Raw genomic sequence first — 13,862 nt, forward strand, 5'->3', positions numbered from 1 at the left:
ATAGGTGGTTATGGGGGCTTTATGTTTGATTAGCCTAGTTCTCTCAATAGAGTAGAAGATGGAATTGTCTTTTAGAGTGGGGATGGAACATGAGGAGAAATTAGAATGGTCCTCAACAGAAATAAAAAGGATTGCTGGACAGCCACAAGTACTCTCTCTGAAGTAGGAAAAAATTAAGCATGATGTAGGCAGGCTCTAGAGCAGTGGTCTGCAACCTTTTTGGGCCACAGACCGGTTTAATGTCAGAAAATATTTTCATGGACCGGCCTTTAGGGTGGGATGGATACATGTATCACATGACCGAGACAAGCATCAAGAGTGAGTCTTAAATGGATGTAACAGAGGGAATCTGGTCATTTTTTAAAAATTAAACAATGTTCAGACTTAAATATAAATAAAACAGAAATAATGTAAGTTATTTATTCTTTCTCTGCAGACCAGTACCAAATGGCCCATGGACCGGAACCAGTCCGTGGCCCGGGGGTTGGGGACCACTGCTCTAGAGGACTCTGCCACTTCCTCTGGTAGGTTCTGTAAACAGTGAATAGCAGTGATGAGCATGAATGTGAACACAGCCTAAGAGTGAGTGTGTAAATCTGTGTCAGGCAGGAGTGACCCAGGGGCCTCTAAAAGTGGGTAACTAAAGCCTTCTCAGTCCAAGTTAAAAAATATCCAGTATCTCATCCATCTCAGCTGAGGGAAAACTGACAATTCTCTCACTTTTTAATTATAATATTTGATTTACTATGATTCTGTCAGACTACTAAATTGGAAATGGAATAAAATATGGTAAAAATTTTGGCTAAGCCAATTAAAATATTCCATAGGGAGTCTTTCTGTCCAACTAATATTAGGAATCTCTGAATAAATTGGGTCTGGGACCTGGTTTGGTTTTAATTTGGATTAATGGAGGGAGATAGACTGAAATTTGGAGCTTGTTTAGTTGTTCTTGTTCTTATCAAAACTCCAACATGTCATCATCTTTACCATCTTGATTCCCTCTATTACTGCCAGAATTTGCTTCATTCTCTCCCTTCCCAGACTTTTCAGCATATACATCTTTGGACCTTAGACCTGCTCCTTTTCATCTCTAGCTGTTACCCTTTCTTCTATCCACTGTCAAGAACTAGTGCCATACCTTATTAATAGGTGCAGTGCATAAAGATCATTCTGTAGTCAATTATGTCTGGGAAACATTGCGCTGAACGTAGTTTCACATTTTTGCTGCAGAATTTTTTATGTTCCTCAGAGATGTTAACGTGCTCCTATGCACTGTGAACCTCCAAGGGTGAGATAAAATATTTGATCGTAGAACCCTTGTGGTTGTAGCATTACCTAAAATCCACCTTGGGAAACATTGGCTTAAACTGCAGTAACTGCACCCTAGCCATCTTCCCTGCCTTTGGTCTCTCCTGTTCCAATCCATCTTGAATACTGGGGTGGGGAATTATCTCTGACCATATTTTCCTTAAGCTGGTTCTCAGCTGAAGAAGCTTTGGTGACCACACACAGTAGCTGTTATGCCATATCCAAGCCTCTCCCAGTGTGCCCTGCAAAGACCTCCTGACTCAAAAGTCAGAAGAAACCTGATTCATCTCAGCAGCAGCAGCAGCAGCTGGCTACAGAGCTGACAACGATATCACATGCTATCAGTAGAAGAAGAAAGTTACTGTTTCCAGAATGCATATGGCTTCAGAGTTTACAATTTAAGACTAGTCAGTATGTATAAATACAGGAACAAGTGGAAAAGGACTGGCTGTCCCAGCTTCTACAGGAAGAGGAGAACAGAGATCAGGTTCACCCATGGTGTTACCCAGATTCTAAACTCTATGAGTTAACAGTGTGGGGATTGCAGGAGCAAAAACCGTGTTGGGGAAGTGGAGGAGGGTAGAGAGAGAGAGATGATGATGGAAAGAGACTTGACTTGGAGTGGTGAACACACAATGCTATATACAGATGATGTGTTATAGAACTGTACGCCTGAAACCTATATAATTTTATTAACCATTCTTACCCTAATAAATTCAATAAAAAATTTAATAATATAAAAATAAATCTATGTGTTATATGCCAGGCAGCAGATAAGAAATGAGTCAGAACTGGGACTGAGGTGAATCACTTGCCAAATTCTTCTGAAGTCTACCAACAGCAGAAAGAAGACTCTCTCATTAACCACCCTTCATTCAAGGGAAACAGCCCTACACCTTAAGTAAATTCAGCTAGACAAGTTTCCACAATCGAGTCTTAGAGGCAGCAACAGCAGCCTAAGTTTGCCCCTTCAAAGGAATACTTTGCTATATCACTCACTACATATACCTTATGAATTATCCAGGACTCCTTCACTTTCAAATCCTAAAGTTACTTGAGGTCAAAATGTGGTTTGGGCCCCAATTATCTAAATAATTAAGTGTGTAGACAGGTGCTTAGTTTCAAGAGCATATGACTGGAATAAAAAGAGCCTGCTTCTTTAAGTAGTTTTTACAAAGGCTTTTTAAAGCCCTCTCCTGTTTTGTTGATTTATTTTTTAAAGAGAGAAAGACATGTTGATGAATGAGTTGGACTTCTGCAGGATCCCAGGAGAGCACAGGAGGGGCTTGTGGGAGAGGGAGGAGGGGTGGGTGACTTGCTTCTGCTTTGCACACGCTCCAAGTCTCCCAGCCCTCCCTGATCACTCTCCAGGAGGCTGTACTCACTGTCTGAATTGACTCCATGCCAGGAAAACCCTTCTTTCAAGCCTTGGAGAGTTCCATGATGTGGGAGAAAAAGTAACAAGAACAGAAAAGGATGAAAGGTAGGGAGTGGAACAAAAAGAAAGCTGAGGAAATGAGTATATTTGCAAGCTAGGGGATTTCTACATCCCCAGCCATGCTAGGCTCCATTGATCTTTAGCAATAAAAGGGACAGCACTAACATAAAATGCCCCTATCAGAAACTGTTTTTGCCTGGGAGGTGTCCAACCAATTTCTCTGCCACTAGTCTGGCAAATAGCAGGCCTTCAATTAGAAAACGATGAGTGAATTTGTCCAGAAAATCAGCTGAAGACTGCAGCAGCAAAGGTTGCTTTCTAGGGATTTGTGGGTTCTGTAGGAGCCTTTTCTCATGACTGTGTAACCACAGCCATTAAATCTCTCATTTATGGACAATGGTGCTGTCTTGCATTGCCCAACCAGCAGGCTTTAGGGAATAGCAAGGTACTGAGCAAATGAGGAAAATTTTTTTTGATATAATGTAATATTTGCTATTTCAAAAAAAATACAAGTAAACAGCATGGGAAGCTAGAATAATTTCTTAAACTTTTATAACAGTTTAATGTGTTATGGATCAATTAATTATTTCTACAAAAATGCTGTCTAGCTGAGTGTAACCTAGACTAACAAACCATCCCAAAACTCAGTGACTTAAAACATTAATAATCTATACAACAGGTGAGCATTGCCTCATCTTGGTTAGACTCAGCTAGACAGCTGTAACTCTGGATGGAGTGTCTGGAGCAGTTCTGCTTTCCAGAGTGATGCTGTGAGATAGCGAGGTGGCTCTGCTACATGTCTCTCCTCTACCTTGCACCGTCAGGCTAGCTCAGGCATGTTCTACCCGTGGCATGGACAGAAGCTCAAGACAGGGCAAGCCCTAGTGTGCAAGCATATTTCAAGTCCCTGCTAGAATCCTGTCTACTAACATCTCATTGGACAAAGCAGGTCAAAGAGCCAAGTCCAAATTCAAGTACACTTTGCTTTTGAAGACAAACTATAGGGAGAGGTGAAGAATCACATCAACTGATCCACTTGTCTTTCTGCACCCTTGTCTTCTTCTCTAGATATCACTGGATCTTCACCAGTAAGTAGTTAGGTAGTGTTGGGATGTCTTTGGGACTGTTTTCTTATATGTAAAATAGGGGTAATGTTTTCTTTTCCTGTCTTCTCAGGGTTGATGTGGAGGCAGAAAGATAATGAATGTGAAAGTTCTTAGAAACCTCTAGATATTATACAATGCAAGCTATTACCACAGTTACCAAGGATAATACACTTTGAATGCATTGGGTTTGTGGGTCATACATATTGTCACAACTGCTTATCTTTGCCATTGTAACATGAATGTAGCCATGGATAATATATACATAATGAGTATAGCTGTGTTCCAACAAAATTTTTTAAATTTTATTTAGAAAACTAAATTTAATGAGGAGATATTGATCAATAAGAGCACATAAGTGGTGTCAGGTAAACATTTCTATAGCATTTGAACTGTTGATTATGTTGTATATCCAGCACCTAAAGGCAAATCATTTTCCATCACCTTATATTTGTCCCTCTTTACTCCCTTCTCCCCACTGCTCCCCCTGGTAACCACTTCACCTTTATCTATGTTCATGAGTCTCAGTTTTATATCCCACCTATGTGAGAAATCACATAGGTCCTAGCTTTTTCTGATTTATTTAACTCAGTATATAATCTCAAGGTCCATCCATGTTGTCGTAAATGGCTCAATGTCATTATTTCTTATGGCTGAGTAGTATTCCATTGTATGTATGTACCTTATCTTCTTTCTCCAGTCCTTTATCAAGAGACACTTTGGTTGTTTCCATATCCTGGCCACTGTGAATAATGCTGCGATAAACATGGGAGTACATATGTCTTTAAATACCAATGTTTTCTAGTTTTTTGAGTAGATACCCAGAAAAGGGATTGCTGGGTGATATGGTAATTCTATTCTTAATTTTTTGAGAAACCACCATACTTTCTCCCATAATGATTGTATTAATTTGCATTCCCACCAGCAGTGAATGAGGGTTCCTCTTTGTCCACAGCCTCTCCAACACTTGTTATTATTACCTGTCTTGTTGATAACAGCCAATCTAACAGGTGTGAGGTGGTATCTCATTGCAGTTTTGATTTGCATTTCTCAAATAGCTAGTGAAGATGAGTATCTTTTCATATATCTGTTGGACTTTTGTATGTCTTCTCAGGAGAAGTGTCTGTTCAGGTCTTTTCCCTACTTTTTAATTGGATTGTTTGCTTGTTTGTTGCTGAACTTTGTTAAGTTCTTGATATATTTTGGATATTAACCCCTTATTGAAGCAGTTGTTTGCAAATATTATCTCCCATTTAGTTGGCTATTTGTTTTGTTGTTGGTTTCTTTTGTGTGCAGAAGTTTTTAGTTTGATATAATCCCATTCATTTATTTTTGCCTTTACTTTCCTTGACTCTGGGGTCAAATTCATAAATTGTTCTCTACAGCTAAGGTCCATGAGTTTAGTACTTATGTTTTCTTCTATGTGATTTATTGTTTCAGATCTTACATTTAAGTCCTTGATCCATTTGGACTTAATTTTTGCGCAGTGGGACAAACTGTAATCAATTTTCATTCTTTTACATGTGACTTTTTAATTTTGCCAGCACCATTTATCAAAGAGGCTTTCTTTTCTCCATTGTGTTTTTTGGCTTCTTTGTCAAAGATTATTTATCCATATATATGTGGTTTTATTTCTGGGCTCTCAATTCTGTTCCATTGGTCTGTGTGTCTGTTTCTCTGCCAATACCATCCTGTTTTAATTATCATGGCTCTTGTATAATTTGAAGTCAGGTAGTATGATTCTTCTGGCTTCATTCTTTTTTCTCAGGATTGGTTTGGCTACTTTCGGTTTTCTATTGTTCCATACAAATCAAGTGATATTTTTGTTCTAGTTCTTTAAAAAATGACATTGGGATTTTGGTGGGTACTGTATTAAATTTGTATGTTGCTTTGAGTAATGTGGCTATTATAACTATGTTTATTGCTTTTTGGTTTTTTGGCTAAATCAAGTGTAGTATATGTTCTTATCAGTTTCTGCCAACAAAATGTTACATACAAAAAGGGGCAGCTGTTCTGAGGGTCATAGTTTGCCAGCTCTGGTATATATCCATTTTAGGAAATGGATATTAGAAGATGTTAGGGCAAGCACTCCTTCAAAAATCCCTATCTCCCTTATCAACTCATCTGAGGGTTTAACAAAGTTCACAATTAATAGACACACTATGATATGTCAACTATACCTCAGAAAAAAATATTTTTTAAATAAAGATGCATCATATTATAGAAATTCCTCACTCTGCACTTTAAATTCCCTTGTTCTGCATGGGGATAGTTTATTTGTTACATATCAGGTACTTTGCATACAAGGGTACTTTGCATATCAGGTACTTTGCATACAAAGGTACTTCTCATAAAGCTAAGTTACTTGGGGATTGATGAAATTTGAAAAGAGAAAAACACTTTTCTTTTTCTCTGAAACATGAGAAGATCCCTGGCTTTTTCCTTTCCCACTCCTATGCGACACTATCCTGCAGAGACAATAGGCAGAGTGAATACATGAATTCTAGGACACACTGTGGCATTGGTCCCATAGTATTGTTCTGAGTTCCTCCATTCTTGTCTTATCAGAGGAAGGATTTCCCATGAGACAAGCAGATAGCAAAATAAGCAGTACCTTATTGGAAAGGAAAACTACACTTGGAAGATTTACAAGTGGGTGACTCAGACCAATTTAAGGGCCCCACTTGGTTACATAGTCAGATATTTTATGCTTGTCTGGCACCATTCCTGGCCTCCTGCTCCTCCTCCCCACCTGTTTGTTCCTGCCCAATATACACATCTCTGCCAGTAGTGGGCAGTCAGATGCCTGCACTATTCATGGTTTGAGACCACACGCGTGCTCCTTTTCATTATTTTGCCCTTCTATACCTGGCATCCCTCAATAGAAGGTCATATACTGATCAATGTCTTGTTCATCAGTCCCTTGGCACATGGTCCTCATAGGTGTGTAACTGTGCTCAGCCATATTAGAAACTTGAAAACCTCAGCCATCTTGTTATCAGCTGATGGTAATGTTTAAGACTACTATTTTCTTTCCCTCTCTATCCCTTCACCCCGCTCATGCCTGATTAGCTACTTACTCTAAAACTTGAAGCCCCTATTCAAAGGACAGTCTCTTCTTTTCTACTGAAGAAATAGCTGCTGCCACCAACACCTCTCCACAGCCATCTTTGCTGTTTTCAGAACTGTCTGCATTTTTATTCCCTGTCATATGCAGAATTTATTCTCCATGACAGTCAAGTATAAGCCTGGCTCCAGCCAGCTCTCTTGGGAGACAAGTGGAGAGGGAAGACTTCTCTCTTCTAAGCCCCAGGAGGTCCGTAGGCCTACCTTGAGGGAGAAAATAAATTGAAAAATAAGCTGGAGGAGATCAATGCTAGTCACACAACCCCATGAATTTTTTTTATCTGAACTCCTCATTAGGCATTCTGAATGATCCACTTTGGAGATGAAAACAGCTGGTGAGAAGACTACAAAGGCTAGTGCAGGGTCTTGTGTTTATGAACAGGCAAACAAGTCAGAACTTTCCACAGCATGCAGGCTGAGTCAAGATCCCCAAACAGGCCCACTGTGAAAGACTTCATTGTCCTGGAATGATCTTCTGCACCTCAAATGAGAGTTTAAAAAATAAGCAAATTACCTGAAAATTTCTAGTGAGTCAGTGCAGGTAACGAGGACATTTTGGATCACAAAGCTTGTACCAGCCGACTTGGTACATAGTGTAGGAGTAGGCAGGACCCCATATTGATTTTGTGCCACCTAATGGAGCAGAAAAGGCGCTCAGGGTACATTAAATTCAATGCAGGCATCATGGAGACAACTTTTGCAGTCACCTAGAGCTTTTTAAGGTCTCAGCTCCATTTACAGTTAGCAGACACTCAGTTTTTTTAGGCTGCTCTGAGAAGCAATCCTTTGTAGCACAGACCAGTCTCACAGAGTTCATGTTGAAAGGGAAAATCCCCTTCTTTGTGCTCATCTGAGAATGGAGGAGATGCCTCCCTAGGAGCTGGTGCTCTGCATGGGGCATTCACTCTGCCAGTTAAAACCAGGATTTCCTGCCACTCACAGCACATACCTTCGAGATGACTGGACCTATCTGGTGAATTAATGCTCTGGCTCTGCAAGCTATCTCTAGTCATCCCTTTCTGTTCTCTTCTTGTTCATGACTTTCTAACTAAATGCTGCCTCCCCACTGCCAGACTCTCTTTCCCTACAAATTTACCTTACCTGTTGGTCCTTCCCTCCTTAACCTTTTATAGCTTGAATTGTGTTACTCACAGTCTTATATTTTTATACACATGCCCTTCACTGACCCACTTGTACTTTTCCTCACTGTTCCCTAAACTCAACTTAACATTCCCCTCCACCTTCTTTCTTCATATCACTTTCTCAGCCTGATGTCTTAGCCCATCTCTATCCACTCAAATTTTTCAAAGCTTAACTTATATACTATTTCTTCTAGAAAGTTAATAAAAAGTAATGCTCTAAAGTCCCTTAAACTCTGGACTTCAGTTGTATTTCCCTTATGATGTTAATCATGTTCTTGCTCATATTATAATGAAATATCTTTTCTGTCATTTTAGATTGGAAGCACCATTATCTCTACATTGCCTTCCTCTTCCCAAAATATAATTTGTAATAGATGCTTAGTTAATCCTATTACTTACTTTATTGGTCAAGTGCAAAACTCAAGGATTAAAAGAGCCTTTCCAAGCATCAAAAGAATAATCACAGGCTCTGGTAGAATAAGCACAGTTGGCTCAGTGGTACAGTATCTGCCTGGTGTGTGGATGTCTCAGGTTTGATTTCCAATCAGGGCACACAAGGAAAAGTGACCATTTGTTTCTCCACCTTACCCTGCTTTCCCTCCCACAGCCATGGCTCAATTGGTTTGAGCAAGTTGGCCTCCTGCTCTGAGGATGGCTTAGTGTCCTCCACTTCAGGCACTAAAAAAGTGGCTCCGTTGCTGAGCAACGGAGCAACAGCCCTAGATGGGCAGGGCACTGCCTCGTAGTGAGCTTGCCAGGTGGATCCCAGACTGAGTGCATGTGGGAGTCTGTCTCTCTGCCATTCCTCCTCTAACTAAAATAAAAATTTAAAAAAAACATAACCACAAAATGTTATGGTGTTATGTATATATCTTACTCAATCCCTTGTAGAAAGTAGGAAATGCATTTAACAACAGTTTTACTATGCTGTTTACCAGCTTTTCTACTGAAATAGATCTTGTAAGCCTATGAGAAGTAAGTTAAATCTTATTTTCCCATAAAAACAATCATATGAAATAGGTTTCTGTTCTTAACCAAGGTCTGGTGTCCAACTTCTTTATATGAATGGTCACAAGCATGATAGTTAATCAATTATAAATGTTACACCTGTTATACTATATGATATACAGCTTTCTACAGTATATATAAATCAATTAAAGAAGGCAACAGAGTAGCCTATAAAATAAAATTTTATTTAATATGGCCTGTCATAAGGGTCTATTACAGTTTTCTTCTTTAAAATCCCTGCTAAAAATAAATCAACAGGTAAAGATACTCCTTTGATAGGGTCAGGGTTTCAGAAAGATTTCCTCAAGGCAATTTGGTAAGGCATCTTAGGAAAACTCTATAGGAGATTAAAACTGAAGGGGACTTTTCCTGTACTCCTGCTCCCTGTGACATATCCTAACAGACTGAACTGTGGTTGGGTTGCATTTTTCAGGGATTTGACATGGTGATGGGGCCAACTTGGACTTGGTGAACATGTTAAGGACAGTACTCTTTTATGTATTCTTGCTGTATGAGCCAAGAGTTTGCTTAAAGGCTTTTAATAACTGTAAAAAAAAATAGAAGGCTGGATAAAGAAGATGGGGCACATATACACCATGGTATACTAGTCAGCTAGAAGAAATGATGACATCGAATCACTTACAGCAGATTGGTGGAATCTTGATATCATTATGCGGAGTGAAATAAGCGAATCAGAAAAAAAGAACTGCAGGATTCCATACATTGGTGGGACATAAAAGTGAGACTAAGAGACATGGATAGGAGTATGGTGGTTACGGGGGGTGGGGGGAGGGATGGAGGGAGGGGGGAGGGGGAAGGGTACAAAGAAAACTGGATAGAGGGTGACAGAGGACGATCTCTCTTTGGGTAATGGGTATGCAACAGAACTAAATGACAAAATAACCTGGAAATGTTTTCTTTGAATATATGTACCCTGATTTATTGATGTCACCCCATTTAAATAAAAATTTATTTATTAAAAAAAACAAAAACTGAAGGGGCTTTTGGGAAACTAATCATGAGTATGGTTTGGTTGCTCCTATTTCTCCCTGACAATTTTCCTATGGTGAACATAGATATTAGCCAGAAAGCTTGGATTTCATTCAATACAGAAACAGAAAGTTTGCTGCCTTTTCAGTAGTCCTTTTATAAACACTAGTTGATTTTCCCTGTTCTATGACAATAACATACTTGGCCAAGAAGATTTTTCATTAAAATGTATCCATCCATTTATTTCCACATGGTGGTGTCTTATTTTTCTTATCTGATGAAAAGTTTGGCCTAGGTTCCTTTAAGTTTGACAAACTAAATATCTACAATGCTCACAGCCATCTCCGTGCTACCTCACCAGAATGATAAGCCTCAAAGCTGCCTTTGATAACTAAAGGTAGTATCACTCCGCATTATTGATCTACCTCTGATTTATTAGCACAATGTCCAGGCCTTTCTCCACAGTTACTCTGTTTATGCCAGAAGTGCTTAACCCTGCCTACACATTAAAAATATCACTGCCATTTACCCAATAGATGAAAATTTATCTCCACACAAATACCTGCACATTGATATTTATAGCAGCTTTATTTGTTACTGCCAAAACTTGGACATAATCAAAATGTCCTTCAGTAGGTGAGTGGATAAATAAACTGTGATACATCAGTAAAAAGTAAAAAGATCAATGACTGCCATGGGTTAACAGGAAGGGGAAGCAAATAGGCAGAGCCCAGTGAAAGGTATACAAACACATGAAATGTTCAACATCACTAATTATTAGAGAATTACAAATCAAAACCACAATAAGATAACACTTCTCACTCACTAGGATGACTACTATAAAAAAAAAAGGTAAGTGTTGGCAGGATGTGGACCCCTTATGCACTGTTGGTGTGAATGTAAATGGTATAGCTGCCATGGCAAACAATATGGTGGTTTCTCAGAAAATTAAATATTGATTTACCATATGACTCAGAAGTTTTATTTCTGGGTATATACCCAAAAGAAATGAAAGCAGGAACTTGAAAAGATATTTGTATATCTTTTGTTCATAGCAGCATTATTCCCAGTAGCCAAAAAGTGGAAGCAATGTAAGTGTCCATTGACAGGTGGATGGAAAAAGAAAATGTGGTATATACATACAAGGAAATATTATTCAGCCTTAAATATTAAAAAAAATTTGACATAAATCTTAAGGACATTATGCTAAGTGAATTAAGCCAGTTACTAAAGAACAAATACTGTATAATACCACTCACATGAGATACCTAGATTGTCAAATTTATGGAGACAGGAAGTAGAAATTTCCAGACTGAGTAAAAAGAAATGAGAATATTTGCTTAATACGTACAGAATTTTAGTTTTGCAAAATGAAAAGTTTTATGGATAAATGGTGATGATGGTAGCACAAAAATATGAGTGTCTTTAAGAGCCACTGAATTGTACACTCAAAAATGATTAAGATGGTAAATTTTAGCCTGACAAGGCAGTGGCAAAGTGGACAGAATGTGGGGCTGGGACACTGAGGACCCAGGTTTGAAACCTCAAGGTCACTGGCTTGAGCATGGAATCATAGACATGACCCCATGGTTGCTGGCTTGAGCCCAAGGTCACTGGCTTGAGCAAGGGGTCACTAGCTCAGCTGGAGCTTCCTGGTCAAGGTACATATGAGAAAGCAATCAATAAACAGCTAAGGTCCCACAGTTATGAGTTAATGCTTCTCATCTCTCTCTCTCTCCCTTCCAGTCTGCCTTTCTTTCACTAAAAAAAGAAAGAGAAAAAAATATGGTAAATTTTATGTTATGTGTATTCTTCTATAATTAGAAAAAAAAGAGTATGATGCATGGGTTCTATTTAAATCAAAACACTCATTCAATAGTGAACACATGAGTACCTATTTGCCATTTAGTGTATTATTAACCATCTTCATCCTGATGAAAAGGAACTAAGATTACATAGTTGGTTGATATTAGAGAAATCAAAAGCTAACTTGATATTGAATTTTGAATCAATTATTTTATCATTGAAATACAAGCATTAGCTGAGATTTCAGTCTGTCATTTATGTTTAAATAACAGAAGGAATTCTTGCAGAACACTATATGATCTAAAGTAAAGATGTGAGGGTGGCAAGATGGCAATGGAGTAAGCGGAGGTACCAACTTCCACCTCCCAGAACCAAAGTGGATTACAACTTAATTTTAAAAACCATCATCTCAAAAAACCAACTTTGGACTAAACTAAGAAGACTCTTTAACCAAGGATCACTGAAGAAACCACACTGAGACTGGTAAGAAAAGCAGAAATGTGGAGAGGGTTGCCCAGCTCCCAGGAGCGAACGGCAGCCCAGAGGGACTCCTGTGATTGGAAGGGAGCTTAGCAAAGAAGGGAGGGTCCTGTGCCCAAGGAACAAAACCCCAGCCTGAAATCCCAGAGCCTAGAAGAGGCATACAGACAGTATTTAGCTGCAAAACAAGTCAGGATACGGTTTGTGAGAAAGAGACAGATTTCTCAGACCCAGGATTTGTCTTAAAGTATTTGCGCCCCACTCACCTGGGACTCCAGGGGATGGAGAGAGCTGAAAGGATCAGAGTAGCAGAAAGAGAGTATAATCTAGGAGGCACAGGGGAAAACAATTTGAGGGAGAGTCACCCTAACCCCTAGGCTGAGTCACTCCCCAAATCTAAAGTGAATATTATTTTCTGTAACCAGCAATACCAGCAAAGGGATGCAGATCACCAGCCAAACAGAAGCTCTCCTGATGTAGTCAGAGCAAAGAGTCATTTAGAAGCAGGAAGCCATCAGGGATACAGTATTGAGTGCTAAGATCTGAGCTGAATTGCCACCCCCCACACTGCTGAGTGCTCACCAGAGGGTAGGCGATGGCAGGACGAGGGACCGCAGTCCTGTCAGTGGGGGCAGAAGCCAGGGGCTGGCCGCAGCTGTGGCTTTGGCTGCAGGCCCAGCATGAGTACAGTCCCACCCAGCAGGGGCAGAGGCCAGGGGCTGGCCATGGCTGCAGAAGGGGTGCACAAAAGCAGTTCAATGCCTGGCTGTGGGCCAGGCACATGAAAGCGGTCCTGCCTGCAGTCCCACCAGCAGGGGCAAGGTGAAAGCCAGGGAACTGGCTGAGAGTTGCAGCTGGGTGCAGGAGCACAGCCCCACCCATGAAGGCAAGGCTTGAGGCTCTAGTGCACAAGCACAGTCCTGCCCACGGGGGCAGGGTGAACGCTGGAAGCCAGCCAAGGCTTGCAGCCCAGATGCATGAGTGCAGTCCCACCCATGGGGGTGAGGTAAAGGCAGGGGTCTGGCCAGGGTTTGCAGCCCAGGCACACAAGTACAGTCTCACTCTTGGGGATGGTGTGGAGGATGGGCCAGCCAAAGCTTGCCTCCCGGGCATTTGAACACAGTTCCATCCATAGAAGCAATGTGGAAACTGCCCACAAACACCACAGTGGGCCAGCGCCAGTAATGTCCATGGCTGAATGCCGGAGGTGGCAGCAGAAGGAGTGGCTGGCCTGCAGACAGACCACACCTAGGGAACACAGAGGTCACAACCATTGGACTCCTGTGGCCACACCCTCCTTATACACAGACAAAATGGGAAGGCAGAGAAATGCAAACCAAATGAATCAACCAGAGAAATCCCCAGAAAAAGATCTGAATGAGACAGAAATAACCAAATTATCAGATGCATAGTTTAAAATAATGATTGTTAGAATGCTCAAAGATCTTAGAGCAACAATGA

The 13,862-nt window shown here is 40.3% G+C and overlaps 1 pseudogene; it reads left to right on the forward strand.

Annotated features, from left to right (window-relative positions):
- The first annotated feature begins 5,769 nt into the window (after window positions 1-5,769).
- Window positions 5,770-5,943, forward strand: LOC136312306 (U2 spliceosomal RNA; annotated as a pseudogene).
- Window positions 5,944-13,862: the final 7,919 nt, after the last annotated feature.

This window comes from Saccopteryx bilineata, chromosome 8, assembly GCF_036850765.1.
Source record: "Saccopteryx bilineata isolate mSacBil1 chromosome 8, mSacBil1_pri_phased_curated, whole genome shotgun sequence".
Taxonomy (NCBI): domain Eukaryota; kingdom Metazoa; phylum Chordata; class Mammalia; order Chiroptera; family Emballonuridae; genus Saccopteryx; species Saccopteryx bilineata.